The sequence below is a fragment of the Netta rufina genome, assembly GCF_964035555.1.
Source record: "Netta rufina genome assembly, chromosome: 2".
NCBI lineage: Eukaryota > Metazoa > Chordata > Aves > Anseriformes > Anatidae > Netta > Netta rufina.
This window is the reverse complement of record NC_140124.1, coordinates 103,583,772-103,597,633: the sequence shown is the minus strand read 5'-3', so window position 1 is coordinate 103,597,633 and position 13,862 is coordinate 103,583,772.

Below are 13,862 nucleotides of genomic sequence, written 5' to 3'. Positions count from 1 at the left end.
CCATGGTCTTTTCTCATTCAAAAAAAAAAAAAAATCTTTAAGGTGTTAACAACTGTCTAACAATGTCTTTATCTCAAGCATTTCATACTGAAAGCTGTCTGGTGTTTAAACTCTCATTCACTTAAGTAAAAGTACCTTGGGCATCAGGGCACCTGGAAATCTGTTCAGCATGGTTCCCCTTCTAGAACTTGGTCATAGTGGAACATCAATCCCTTGTGGACATGGTTGGACAAGGAGTGTGTGGCTGGTTATGCTGCCTGGTGTTGCTTTCTTTTTCTGAAAATGACAGTACAGGTCATGTGATTGTCCATGGATGGGAGCCATATACATTTTCAGTGACTTCAATTCAAGCCATTACAACTTTATATCAAAATAAATTTGAAAAAAATCTGCAAATATCTACCTTTTTGCTTGTTTCTAGCTTTTCCATGTGTACAATGCATTTAAGATGGAAACATGCCACTTAAAAATGTTGATGTGGAGATTTAGTGTTTAAAGCAAATGAAAGAACAACTCTTTTTTTTTTTTTTTTTTTTTTTTTGTTTGTTTGTTTTTCATTAGGTAAGCAATGGCTTTCATGGTGATGGAGGGGACGGTGCCTATTAGCAGAAGGTAAGCTATGAGGACAGGCTGTTCCCTACACTTTCTAATGGGTGTTTCCTTTTGTCTACCAGGTGTGCTTAGCCCTGAACAAGAAGTGAATAAGAACAGCACCCAGAGTCCAATTCTGTCTTTCCTTTTGCAATAAAGGACATTGCATAGTTCTTTACATATGTTTAAAGTAAATGTGCCAGAGGAATTATGCTTGCTGATTCCTAAAGGCTCTACTCTATTTGGACCAGATGATCTTGGAGGTCTTTTCCAACCTTAATGATTCTATTAATATATGGTCTAATAGATTTCTGGCCATAGCTGAAGATAGAGTTACTGGTTGCTACAAAGCATTTAAAGTATTTTACTGACTTCTAAGTGACCATGATTAAAGTACCTCAGCATAGCCTGCATAAAAACAAAAACAAAACAACAATAACAAACAAACAAACAAAAAATCAACCCTATGTCTGCTTGATGAAACAGCAATAGATCACATGTGAAACATCCTCAGTATTTATTGGACAGGCCCAAGGTGTGCAGGAAACATCTGAGAAAATGCTGATTAACTTTAATGACAGCACAGTTCTTCCTGAGTGTCTGGCCTACACGAGCTGCCAAACCTACAGAGAACGTGTGATGTGTTGGTGCTGTGGTGCAGCAGCAGAGGAAAACTTTTCTCTCCCAGATGTCACATGTAAGGAACACTGTGAACAAGAAGCTTGTGGGTGGCTTCACAGTTTTGTTATTAATAATGGATAAATATTGTTCTTTTTGAACTGAGCTGTGAACAAAACATGGAATATTCTATTTTTATTTTTTTTCCTGTATGGAAGAGAGATGACTGGTGACACTGAGTGGTTATGGTTTCACAGCAAGCCCTGAGCCACTATAGCAGCTTGCTGTGATGAAAGGCTGAGTTCCACCTCTCCTCTCCCACCTCCATGTTTCTCTGCTCCTGCCTCTCACTTCTGTCATCTCCCTCGAGCCTAGACAAACCTTTTCTTCCCTAAATAACAATAGCATGTTTACACATGTATTACCATGTGTAGGAAGTGGAGCAGTAGGAGTGTGGTGCTCAGTGACAGTACTCAGGTGACCTAACCTTCTGTGAACAATTTTTTTTTTTTTTTTTTTTTTTCAATAACCAGTCCCAACACCTTGCTGTCTGCATCTAGCTCAGGCATTCCTAGCAGCATAACAGGTTTTGCGCAGGCTACAGCATGAATAGTTTATTGGTTTTGAAGCTCAGATGCCAGAGTTTCTCCTCTGCTAGGGCCTGATAAACCAGATCCTTCCTTTAAGGAAATTATTCAACGCCCTATGGGCCTTTCCTTTGGGAATCATATGGAAAGTCTTCGTATTTCCCAGCAGTAACTGGGAGAGTAGAAAAGTGTGCATTTGATAACTTTCTTTTACACAAAACTAACAAATACCTGCATTTTAAAAGACATTTTATGTTACAAACTTTGTTCAGCAAACACTAAACAAAACAGAAGTTACGATTGCGAAAGAGTGACAGCACCAATTTCCATTCTGTTCAGAATGTGAGCAGACTTAGTTGCTTATCTTTAGGTCTGACAGGAAGAACTCTCTCTGACAAAGGTAGAAAAATAACATTTCCCTGCTTGCTGCTGCAGGCACATACAAGAACAAAGTCCTGTGTGTTCAGAGAGCAGTAAGACAAATAGACTGTGTGTTTATGTTTCATCTTGAAGCTGCTAAAATGAATCTTCTCATTGAAGTATATGTCTCATATGAAAAATTTAATACAGAATGTATTAATTGAGATATTGATATAGGCAGTCTTTTTTTTTTTTTTTTTTTTTTTTTACAAAAAACATTTTACTAGAATGTTTTACATTATAGTTAAAACAATATTAAATAAGGACATGAGAAAACTACAGTGAAAAATTAAGATGATATCTGGTATTTCATCTTGTCATTAATTGAAATTTTATGAACAAGTCCAATTAGCAACCATGGGCTATTAGATCATTTATTCTTTTGCTTTGATCTCCCTCTAGTGTTCAACGAAATAGATATTAACGGCTGATTACAGCTAGTCTGCTTTCTCACATGTTCCCAGGACACTATATAACATTATGTAGCCTAACTTCATTTTCATTAACTGGCATCAGACCTAGGTAATTGTTTGTTATATATGTGTCTTGGTGCATCAGAATAATGAGTATGTTCCATATGATTTCAATGTCGAGTACTTTCATAGAAATAACTTTACACTGATAGACATAAGAGACAGCAATGATAAAATAAAAGGGAAATGTACACACATGCAAACTAAATACAGAAAAAATAACGTTGTACCTAAAGTCACACGTATGCTAACTGGACTAATTACTAGCAAAATGTTTCTTATACAGTTATGCTATGGCTTGCCATTAAGCAGAATTTCTAGAGTGAAATTAGGCTGCAAATCATTCTTGTTGGAATTTTAAATGTCATATATGTACATATATGCTGAACAGAAATCTATATAATTTGTTTTTTCCTGACTTTCAAAATTGTACAAAGGAATTTTCTGACTGGATCAGAAAGTGGACAGACTGAAGGCCTTGCAAAGAATACAGATGAAGAAAATCTAAAAGACAGGTTTAATTCTTACTGATACATCTTTTCCTTTTCCCCATAAGATCAGCTTTGAAATAATACAGCTACATGTTTGTTTTCTGAATAAGGAGAAATGTCACTTCATGAAACACAGATTTCCTCATTCATAGTTAAGCTTAGGTATATATGATATGACACAACTTTGCTGTCAACAATGAAAAATACATCTAGGTTATGCAGAAACTATTTTGGCCAAGACTATTTCTCTCCATACAATGCATGCAGCTTCATTCAAAACATTATGCAAGCCCTGCAAAGATGTTGTAAATAAGAAAAATAAAAATGATTAAGAAGAGATGGACTGAGTTCTCAATATGTTTAAAATCTTTGCATTAGCAGAGAAAAAAAAGGAATTATTTAGTATATTTATGAGGGAAATAAGAAAGACCATTAAAATGACAGTGAGAAAAATAAAATAAAGCTGAAAAGTCATGAAATGTTTCCTAATTGATTAACTCCTTTAGGCACTATAATTTTTCACATACAATTGCTGAGACTGTAAGCAATGCTGTTATCTCAAGTATCTAGAATTCTAGAATTAAAAAAAAAACAACAAAAAAAAAACAAAACATGAAAGTTGATGGTTATATAAAAATATTTTCCTTGCCATGAGATGGCAATAATGCCAGAATGCCCATAAAGTCATTAGCAGAAATAACCCTCCTCCTATCAAATGTATGGGCAATTTATTGAGAACGAGCAATCAAATGAAAGAAAAAATAAAACTTGAACAAAATCAAGGTTGTAAACACATGAATACACTAGTGACTGGTTTTGTTTCGTTGTCCAGTACTCGCGCTTTTGAGGGGCCTTCTCATCAGGGCACACAACATGTTGTGCTGGGAGGGGAACATTTACAAGTCATTTAGTACACAGCTAGAAGAGAAGTGAATGAAATTCGGTGAAGGTTTCCCCATCTTTGTAGCTGGGCAGTAGATGTGATCATGAGAGTTTATTTTTTTTGAAATACATGGAGTCCTACTCTCCAAGAAGCTACTATTCCTTTTAAGAACTGTTAATTTAAAAATTGTTTTAAATTGTTTAAAAATTGTTTTCTTTAAAAGAAAGAAAAAATATGTCTATTGTAATTTGTAACAACAAAATCTACCTATGAAAAAAACCTAAAACCCTGATGCACTTGTACCATTGGGTTACATCCTTCACTCTAGTGTATCAGTCTCAATCCACTGGTATGACTTGGTGACAAGTTACAATTATTTACACCAGCTGAATATATGTTTCTTTGTTAAGATTGTAGTAGGTTGAATCATGTTTCTTTCTGAAGCATTAGTTACTGTGCTTCAGACTTTACAGACTGCTTTTATTACACTATTATTTCTTATTTACTTGCAGAATAAATGAATTTTAAGCCTATGTATAACTGTAACTTCCTACAAGGAATGAAAAATAATAGTGAATTTGAATACAGGACAAATAGTTCTCTGGGATCATTGTAAAGATCAATCAAGAGGCCTTCAAGTGACATTTCTGAGGCCACTGCTCTGTTCTTACTCTTTCCAGTAAATCATTAAGTTTGGCACTATTACTGACATCACAGAGATGTTGTTATTAACAAGCATGAAGGAAATCTGTACAACAAAGCATTAACCATTTATTGAAAGAGAAGTTCTATGTTTCTGCTCTACAGAAAGCTGGTCTTCAAGGTGGTTTTTAGGAGCCATCCATCTTTTTCTCTGTCTGTGAATGCTCCAGTAGTTGCAAATAAAACAAAGATTAAAATAGATGGAACTACTAGAAAAATATTTTGTATTTTTAAATGACAGAATACAAGAGTGTGAATTTACACTGAATTCACTCCTGTTTAAGCACACTATCTTGTAAACCTATATGTCTTATTGAGACAAAATGCACAAAAGAAACAAGAGCTTCTTTCCTGCGAGCTACTTAAAAATACCGTTGTGCTTTTTATCTTGCCACAGAACTAATATACTTACATCTCTTTATGCTAAAAAGTAAAAATAATGAAAAGACAGTGATTAAAAATTAATTCAACAGGTGATTATTTTCTCTGGGAAACCTATATGACGGGTGCAGGGTGAAGAAAACATCTCTTTGAGATGCTGCTTTTAAGAGCTGTCTTCATGCTTGTCTGTTTGGGAGGGAGAAGTAATGGATAAGAAAACAAATAAGGGGAGTGTCAAACCCCAGTTCTGCAAGTCCACAAAATCTGGCCACAAGAAGCTTCACTCTGATTGTGTGTTGGCATCCAGTGCTGATGCAACTTCTCCTACAGGTAGAAGTAGCCAAAGTCTCATTGAAAAAGGAGTGCTGTTATCTGAACCCACTTCTGGAAAGGTGTGAGAAGTTTAGAAAGACATGCCAGATTAGGTCATTCTTGCTTGTCTTTTCCACGCATTAGGATCTGGAGCTCCATGGGAATGGTGCTGTCGTAAACAAGTATTTCCATTTCTGCACAGGTATCACAGAACTAAGCGTACATATGTGTGTATGTGTGGTGTCATTTGGATTCTGCTTATAGTCTAAAAAAAAAAAAAAAGTAACAAGGATAGTAGAAGAATAACTGTTAACGCAGGTATCTGCAATAATGTATGTTAAATATAGGCGTTTACTCTGCCCAGGTTTTCCTTCAAAGCTCCTTCAGAGACAAACTTATGCTATGCTCTGCCTTCCTCAGCTGCGTGCTGCAGGCTAACACAGGGTTAAATATCTAAGAGTTTTGGCAATCAGGGTGCACTGAGGTTCAGTCTTCTGTCAATTACACCGCTGAATATCTGTAATAGTATCAGATATGCAATGGAATTGCTCAATACCTGCACGAGACTAAGTGAAAACAGAATTTGGTCTTGCTGTAGCAGAGTGAATGTTGGAAAGCTGTAACTGGTAGGAGTAGCACTCCTTGCATCATTTCCAGTCCAGATCCAAGAAGACTCACTGATGGAAAGTTAGCAAGAGATGTGTGACTTCTGGCTGATGCAGTGAAAAAAATGACTTGAATTGGGGAAAAGCAGTATCCAGAAGATAAGAAACATATCAGTGGAAGCTTTCGTACTTAAGCTTAACCTCAAGTTGTAAAGAGGAAAATCTTACTCAAGCTTCACAAAAGAGGAAAAAAACAAAAAGCAAAAAACTTCTGAAATTTTATGTTAGAGAATAATATTGCAAAATGAACAATGTTAGGGATCATTACAAATATAGAATTTCATTACATGAATAATATTGCATCTTTCATTAGTTTATCCAAGCAGGCTTCCTGAGTTTTACATAGATTTAGTAAGCTCCCACTTACCTGCTTGTGAACCAACTTGTGAGCCAGTGTGGTGGTAATGCTGGGAGCAAGATTACTTATAAAGGAAATGAAGCCAACATAGTATTTGCGTAAAGGAAAGTCTGGAACATTTAAATCAAAGCGAAAGACAGTTATCTTATTGGCATAACCTTGAATTAGGGTCACTTAAAAATAAATTATCCACTTTCTCTGAGAATTTTTATATGAAAAAATAAAAAGAAAGAAAGAAAAGATGCACAAGTCAAAGGGAAAATGCTCTATGTTTCAGCAGAATTACTCTTTCACCAGCTCATGATCTTTATAAGATTCCCTCCTAATATTTATGAGACTGTAAATCAAAGAGTCTATTCACAAACAGACCATGTTCCATATTATAAATAATGTTTAAACGCTCTGGTAGTTGATCAAGATGTCATAGGATGTTTTCTGCCCATCAAGAAGATTGTCACTGCGTTTGCTTTTCAGTCTAAGACCTCTACCAAAGACACAACTGGTAGCAGAGATGACAAGCTAACAAGGCAGAGAAAGTGTTGGTTGAAAGCACCAACTGTACCAGACTGGACAAAATTAAGAGATCATGACAGAGAACTGCAATTCAGGTCATGAGGTGTAAAAAAAAAAAAAAAAAAAAAAAAAAAAAGTACTGAGCTTTAACAATGTTTCCTAAGAGGTGGTAGTCCCTGTTTCTGAAACAAACTGGAGATTAACATAAGTAAGTTAGTATTCTATTTTTTCCTTAGGGAAAGGCCTCACATTTGGATCTATTTAAAAGAGATTGGAGATAGCAATGCCCAAAAGCAGAATCATATTCTTAACAGTATAAACAGAGAAACTTTGATTGCTGCCAGGGAAGTAAACAAAAGCTCAAACCTTATAGAAAAGGTACATTCATTCTTAGGAGCAGAGATTTTCATTCACCTCTATGCAGGGCTGGTGAAAATTCAAACTGTAACTCGCAGACTGACAGCTCCAGTGTGGGTCCTTGCCACATAAAAATTGGAGGTGAAAAACTCTAGCATCACATCCAAGGGAAAGGAATAAGAAGAAAATCAAACCAAACCAAACCAAAACAAAAACTTTAACAAATAGAATACATCACCATACTGCAGCATCATCAATTTTTCCAAGGAGGAAAAAAGAAAAACCTCACTCCCATTTTCCACCCTCAATGGCATAGTTTTCATCTTTGCATTTTAAATTCCATTCCTTTAGAACACTTGGACCTATTGAGTGCAATTGTGATACATGAAGAAAATTATTAGTGAAAGTGTGCATGGCATGGAAGAGTAAGACACAACCAACACAACTATGTAACAGGAGCGCAGAATATTTTCTTTGATTTCTTTTCCCCTGCCCTGCCTATCATTTGAATAGTTTCCTCCAAATACACCTGTGCTGTTTGCTCCTGAGGACCAGCTTCAAAAATACTAATTCTGTATCATGTCAGGTGGCCCTCATTCAGGTCCTTTACACTATTTGCACCTGAAGACACTCATTAGTGCCTTGGAAGTTAATTGCGGAAAGTCTTCACTTCTTCTGCTGTGAATTTCTTTCCTAGACTAAAAGTTCAATACACAATCTAGCAATATATTGCATGCACAAAAATGTTGATACCATAAAGTGTAGTAAACAACTAATAAAAAAGTCTATAAATTTGTGCTTACATTTTATTTCAGCTGCAGAGAAAAGATACACACTGGAGGCACAGAAGCTCTTCACTTGGCCCTATGCAACAAGTTAGTTTGGATCGTGTCCACTTTGAAAGTGTCAGAATTCATAATAATTATTTTTTATGGTCATGTACAATACAGAAATTCAATTTTTACTTTTATTTAAGTCTAGAAAGTCAGAAGGTACTTGCTGTCAACAGACAGCTCTACATTGATTTTATTGTATTCTGGTGTTTTACCAGGTTATTAAAAAGAATTAGGAACATGCTACAACCTATGATTGTTTTATTATTGTAAAGCTTTTGAGAAGAGCAGAAGGCTCTCAGAGAAGTCTTCAGATTACATTATGCTAACACTGTAGTATGCCTCTACTAATATTTCATATATCTGTGTTCAGATGTAATGAGAATGGTATTCCTACCAGCCCAACAGTCATGGGTGTGCGAGAGACAGCATTGTGACTTTGGTTCCAGCTGCAGCTAATAATATTTTCAGCCTCCAGGAGGCATATCAAGTACAAAGCTGCAGCAGTAAAAAGATTAATCTGGATTTACTGTACTTTTAACCTGGCTGTGTAGGCTCAACAAAAATGTATGATGTTATGGTTAAATTTACAGCAAATGTTTCTACAAGCATGGTAATAGTAAGGTAATAGTAATGGTAATAGTAAAGTTTGTAATCAGGGATTGATTCTGGAAGGTTCCGTGAGCATTTAGGGAGTGGATCAGATCCACAGAGGCTCAGAGTTAAGAAATAAATTGAATACTCCTTAACAAACCATCTACCTTAGCACAATGTGCTATAATTTTAGGCAGATCAATTTTTCTAATGTTAATTCTGTTTTGTTTTGTGATGTAAGAATACACACCTTCCCGTCACACTCTGATATGAAATAACATATCAGAGAGGGGCCAAGAGTTTTTCATTTTTTTTTCCTATAAAACAGTACTATGTAAAACAAATGTACTATGATGAATTATAATAAAAACAGCTAGAATTTCATATGAATCTGAAAAGTGAATCTGTGTTATCACACTGCATAAAATATATTATTTCTATCAACTGAGATATGAATTCAAGACAGTTCAAGTTTGAAGGCTGACAATACAAAGTAATTAGAGAAAGACATTATCACCTGAAAATCATCTCACAATGATTTTACCATTTCTGCACTTACAAAACTATAGCCAATTTAATACTCATAATGTGTTTGTTTTCATCCCACTGTGTTTCAATTCTGAAAAGCACACCAGGAAACAAAGTATTTTCACATGTGAAGAGACAAAGAGATACAGAAATTGTAGCAATTAATAGCTCTTCCAATAAACTGAGCTTTCAAGGAGAAGACATCATCAGCAATGTTGACTGGAAGAGGAGTACATGAAAACTGGGACCTCAGATAGGCCAAGAAAGGCACAAATACTATTTCCACAGTCTACACAATTTTTCCATCCAGTAGAAAGGCAACAGATCAACTGTGGCATTCCATAACATTCTCAGCATGCCATACAAAATGTCTTATCACTTGGAGCTTTGGAGAAAAGGAAACTATTAAGTTACTCCATCATCAGAAAGCAAATAATAATCTTTTTGAGGACAGATTGCTAGAGAAGACATTAGCAGGAAAACAGATTTTTCTTAGGCAGAAGACAGCTTAATTGTCATTGGCTTGTAAATCAAGGATATGTGAATATTTGCATTTTTATTGTTGATAATCTAATATTAGTAAAAAGATGTTACTTGTTCTTTTTTTCAGTGACTTGGCAAATATGACAGAAAATTAAGTTTTAGGGAATTTCTGGAGGCACTCTGGTAGTGAATTTATCCCTAAGGCAGTACCATATGGTCAAACAAATCTTCAACAGGAAAGGGCTCAGCCAATTTTTTCAGATGTTAACATGCTTTATTTTGCACACTGAAATACAGCATGTGATGATAACAGGTGCTACTAAAATGCTAGTAGGGAATTTTTGGATGAATTTGGGTTAGAAAAAGAATCCTGAGGTGCAGCACTGGTGTACTTCTGCCTCCAGCCATCACCTCTTGCTTGGTTCACAGCACCTCACAGCTGAACACTCTAGGAAGCTTGATTTGTTGTTAATCATAAATACCTGCAGCAATATCAAATGCAGTGGTCTTATTTTCTTTCATTAAGTAGCTGTACCTAATGTACTGGAGTGAGGGTAAAAGGAGGAGACCTTCTAGCTTGTGTGCTTGGTGAGCACACAAGGAGGAGACCTCCAAGGTTGTGCTTGATGTGTGGGAGAGGACAAAGCTGGGAACCAGCAGCCTGAAGGTGAGGGAACAACAACGTCTCCATGGTGGAAAGAGTAATAAAAGAAGGTGAGAGGAGGTAAGGGTGGATATGTGATCTTGTTCTCCTTCAGACTGAAAATGAGACCTAGTTTCCTGATTCTCTTACGCTTCTTTCCTGATTCTCTTTACCCTGAGGTAAAGAGCAGTCCACTCCTGGGGTCAGCCTTCATTTAGAGTATCAGCTAATTTTGTCAGCTCAAATGTCATAAGAGTGCACTGTGGATCTAAATGGCTTTTCATTTCAAATGCCTCCTGTGTGTATAAATGCAAATTCATGCAATAGAATTTTTTTTTTGGTCCATTTTGATATTTCTAAAAAAAAAAAAAGTATATAACATTTTGTTAGAACCGACAATGACATAATAATGGACTGCATTAGACTTAGCACACACAGGGGTTAATTACAGATGCATGGTCTATTTTACTGTTAACATATACCAATTTTTCAAATACTTGAATTTGTTATTTTTGTGTTATATTATAGTGTTTTATATATAATATTGCTATTTCATGTGAAAGATTAGAATAGCTTTAAAACGTAAAGCTGGCATTGCTTCTGCCTTGAAATACAGTTTTCATGCAGACACCACTCCTCAAATACTAGTATGCAAGATGAATGAAGCATTTTCTGTGGATGTTCAGTACATTCAATCAATAGTATTCCAGGAGAATTTAGTCACATTGCAAGATTATGTCTTGCAATATTATTTTATCGATTTCTTCAAAAGTTCCAATAAAAGTCATCAAAAGGAGTGTATGTTCCAAGTGTGATTGGCTGTCTAGGATCATCCTACCTTTTTTCTCTTCTAATTACTGTTTGCTTTCCCTGCTTTCTCCCTTTACAGAACTTCTGGGGGAAATTGTAACAAAAAAAAAACCTAGAGGAGGCATTTGTTAAATGATTTCCATACAATTTTCCATTATCGAAAACATCTTTTGTTGTCTGATGAAAAGCTGTATTTTAATGCTTAATTGTAAAACATGCATCACACTAAGGTTAGCAAAAATATGTTTCATGTAAGGGAATATTCCATTGAGTGTCTCTAATTTAAGGTAGGAAATGAAAACATGCAGATGAATATGTGTAATGACGGATAAGTATTACTAAAAGACTTTACACAGTAAAATCATTAATCAGTTTATCAAAAACTCTAGCTGATAAATCAGAGATTGAGGTGTTGTTTCAGCTGTTTCACTTTTATTCTTTTTCAGAAAAAACTGGAGCCCCAGGGCCCTCAGTGGGACTATGTGAAGGCAAGAGCAGCAGTCTGTCTTTTGCTGGTTCTGAGAAGGAGGTGGGAAGGGGGAAGAGTGCAATCTTTTGATAGTGCCAGTTGAAGTTCTTTTATTTTTCCTACTTCCTCTTCCTTTTGTGAAGAGTGCTGGTAATGGTGTATATGAAGACTTCATGTCAGGCTGAAGCAGCATCCCTACAATACCTGGTTTGTAGCTGTAGTTAACCTGACCACCTGTATTTGTTATTTAAAATGCTGATTTATCTTTATACTGGAAGCTTTGACAATAGAGTTAAGCTGAATGGGAAGTACAGTACCGGAGAGAGGAAGACTGAATTTTGGAGTATGAACATCTCAGTGTTAAAATGCCTCTAATACAGTGCCTGTGTAGGGGAAGGCTGCCTTAAATATTAGACAGGCAATTTTTTAGGTGCTATTTTATGTACCTTTCTTATTCTGTGTAGTATGGAAAGATTGCTATCTGAAGTAACATACTTACCATTTTTGATGTGCAAAAAAACAACCAACCAAAAAAAAAACACCAAACACAGATATAACTATCAACATATTTGTTTGTTGCTTTTCCTCTTTTAAGACATTAATATTCAGATTTTGGTTTAAGCTCAGGATAGAAACTGAACGAAAAGAGCATTTCTTGAGGCATTTGTATTTTTTTTCCTTTCTACCTGTCTATTATTCCAACTAAGCACATTTCCCATAAGCAATGTTTGGTTATCTGTTATGTATAATTGAAAAGATTCTTATATTTATTTGTCATTCTCAGCCATGCATAGGAATTAAGTCTTGGAGCAAAAACTTGGAAGTCTTTGCATCAGTAAATTGATTTTTTTTTGCATCCATACTAATCTTTGCAAGTGTCATTTGGACTCACTAAGCAATAAAAGAAAGAAAAAGGGAGTGACTGTTACACCCCCCTCCCCCCAACGCCACTTTTAAAAAAAATCTCAATTTATGTCCAAAGCCAGAGTGTGGTTGTCTTGGCAGGAGGTGGAAACAGTGGATCTTATCTTGTGGAAGCTTGACTTTTATTTTTGTATATATTTTTGTTTTATCTTGTATAGATATTTTCTGTACTCTGTTCACATATCAAAACAAATCCAGTAATGAGTGGGTTTGTAGCACAAAGCTTCAAGATAAGAAGGTGATAGAAGAAGACAATGTAAAGCAAACAAAGAAGCAGACATTAGCTTGGCATGTACTGTTGCAATGCCTGCACACTGTCATCTTCAATGTGTTTATCTGCACAGTGCCCTTGAGGTAAAAAAAAAAAAAAGGTCTTAACTCTTTTTTTTTTTTTTGAGTTGCCTTTGCAAATGGGTGAATCACACAGCAGCTTTTTAGCCCCTTTTAGGGCCTATTTACAGTGAAATAGAGCCCCATCAGAGCTAATTTTAGACTAGCTATCAGTATTAGCACAGCTGCTGTGATCAGCAAAGGTTGCACAGGATTGTGCTGGAAACTGGGCTTGCATGGGCACCTGAGCCTTAAGGTTGCTTCACAGCAACCTGCTGTTGCTCATTCAAAAAGGGCTTGCATGAGACTGCACCAGATGCTGGAGCTTATTGGGCTGCTTCCCCATCAAAGACTACAACAGGGAGCACAGAGGGAGGGGGATGGGAAGATAATGATGAAACAGGAGTTTTCAGTACCAACCACAGGTTTTTCTGGTGGTGGCTATCAGCTGGCAGAGACCAATCACCCTCAGTGCTGGCACCAAACTCCATGAGGGCATGTAAGGACATAGGCACAGTGAGCTCAGGTCAAACCAAAGGTCCAGCTGGTGAAATGTTTTGTTCATAGGAGTAAATGCTGGGGGATGCCCCAAGACCAATACTCCAAGTGTTTCAGTTCATAGGATTTCGCTTCTGGTTATTTTGTAAGCTTCAGTAGCAAGCTTTTTTTTTTTTTTTTTTTTAATTATTACTATTATTATTTAGAGGAGTTGTCTGGTCTTCCTTGGTGTTCGTATAATCTTCTAGTCTTCAGTGATTTCTTTTAACATGAGTTCTGCAGGTTTATCACCTGCGGGAGTTATTCATGTGAGAAAGACGTACTGCTTTTATTTTGTAGAATATGGATCTTCTTTTCAGTTATGAAAGACAAGTTGGATGTTGGTGGGGAAGGAAGTCA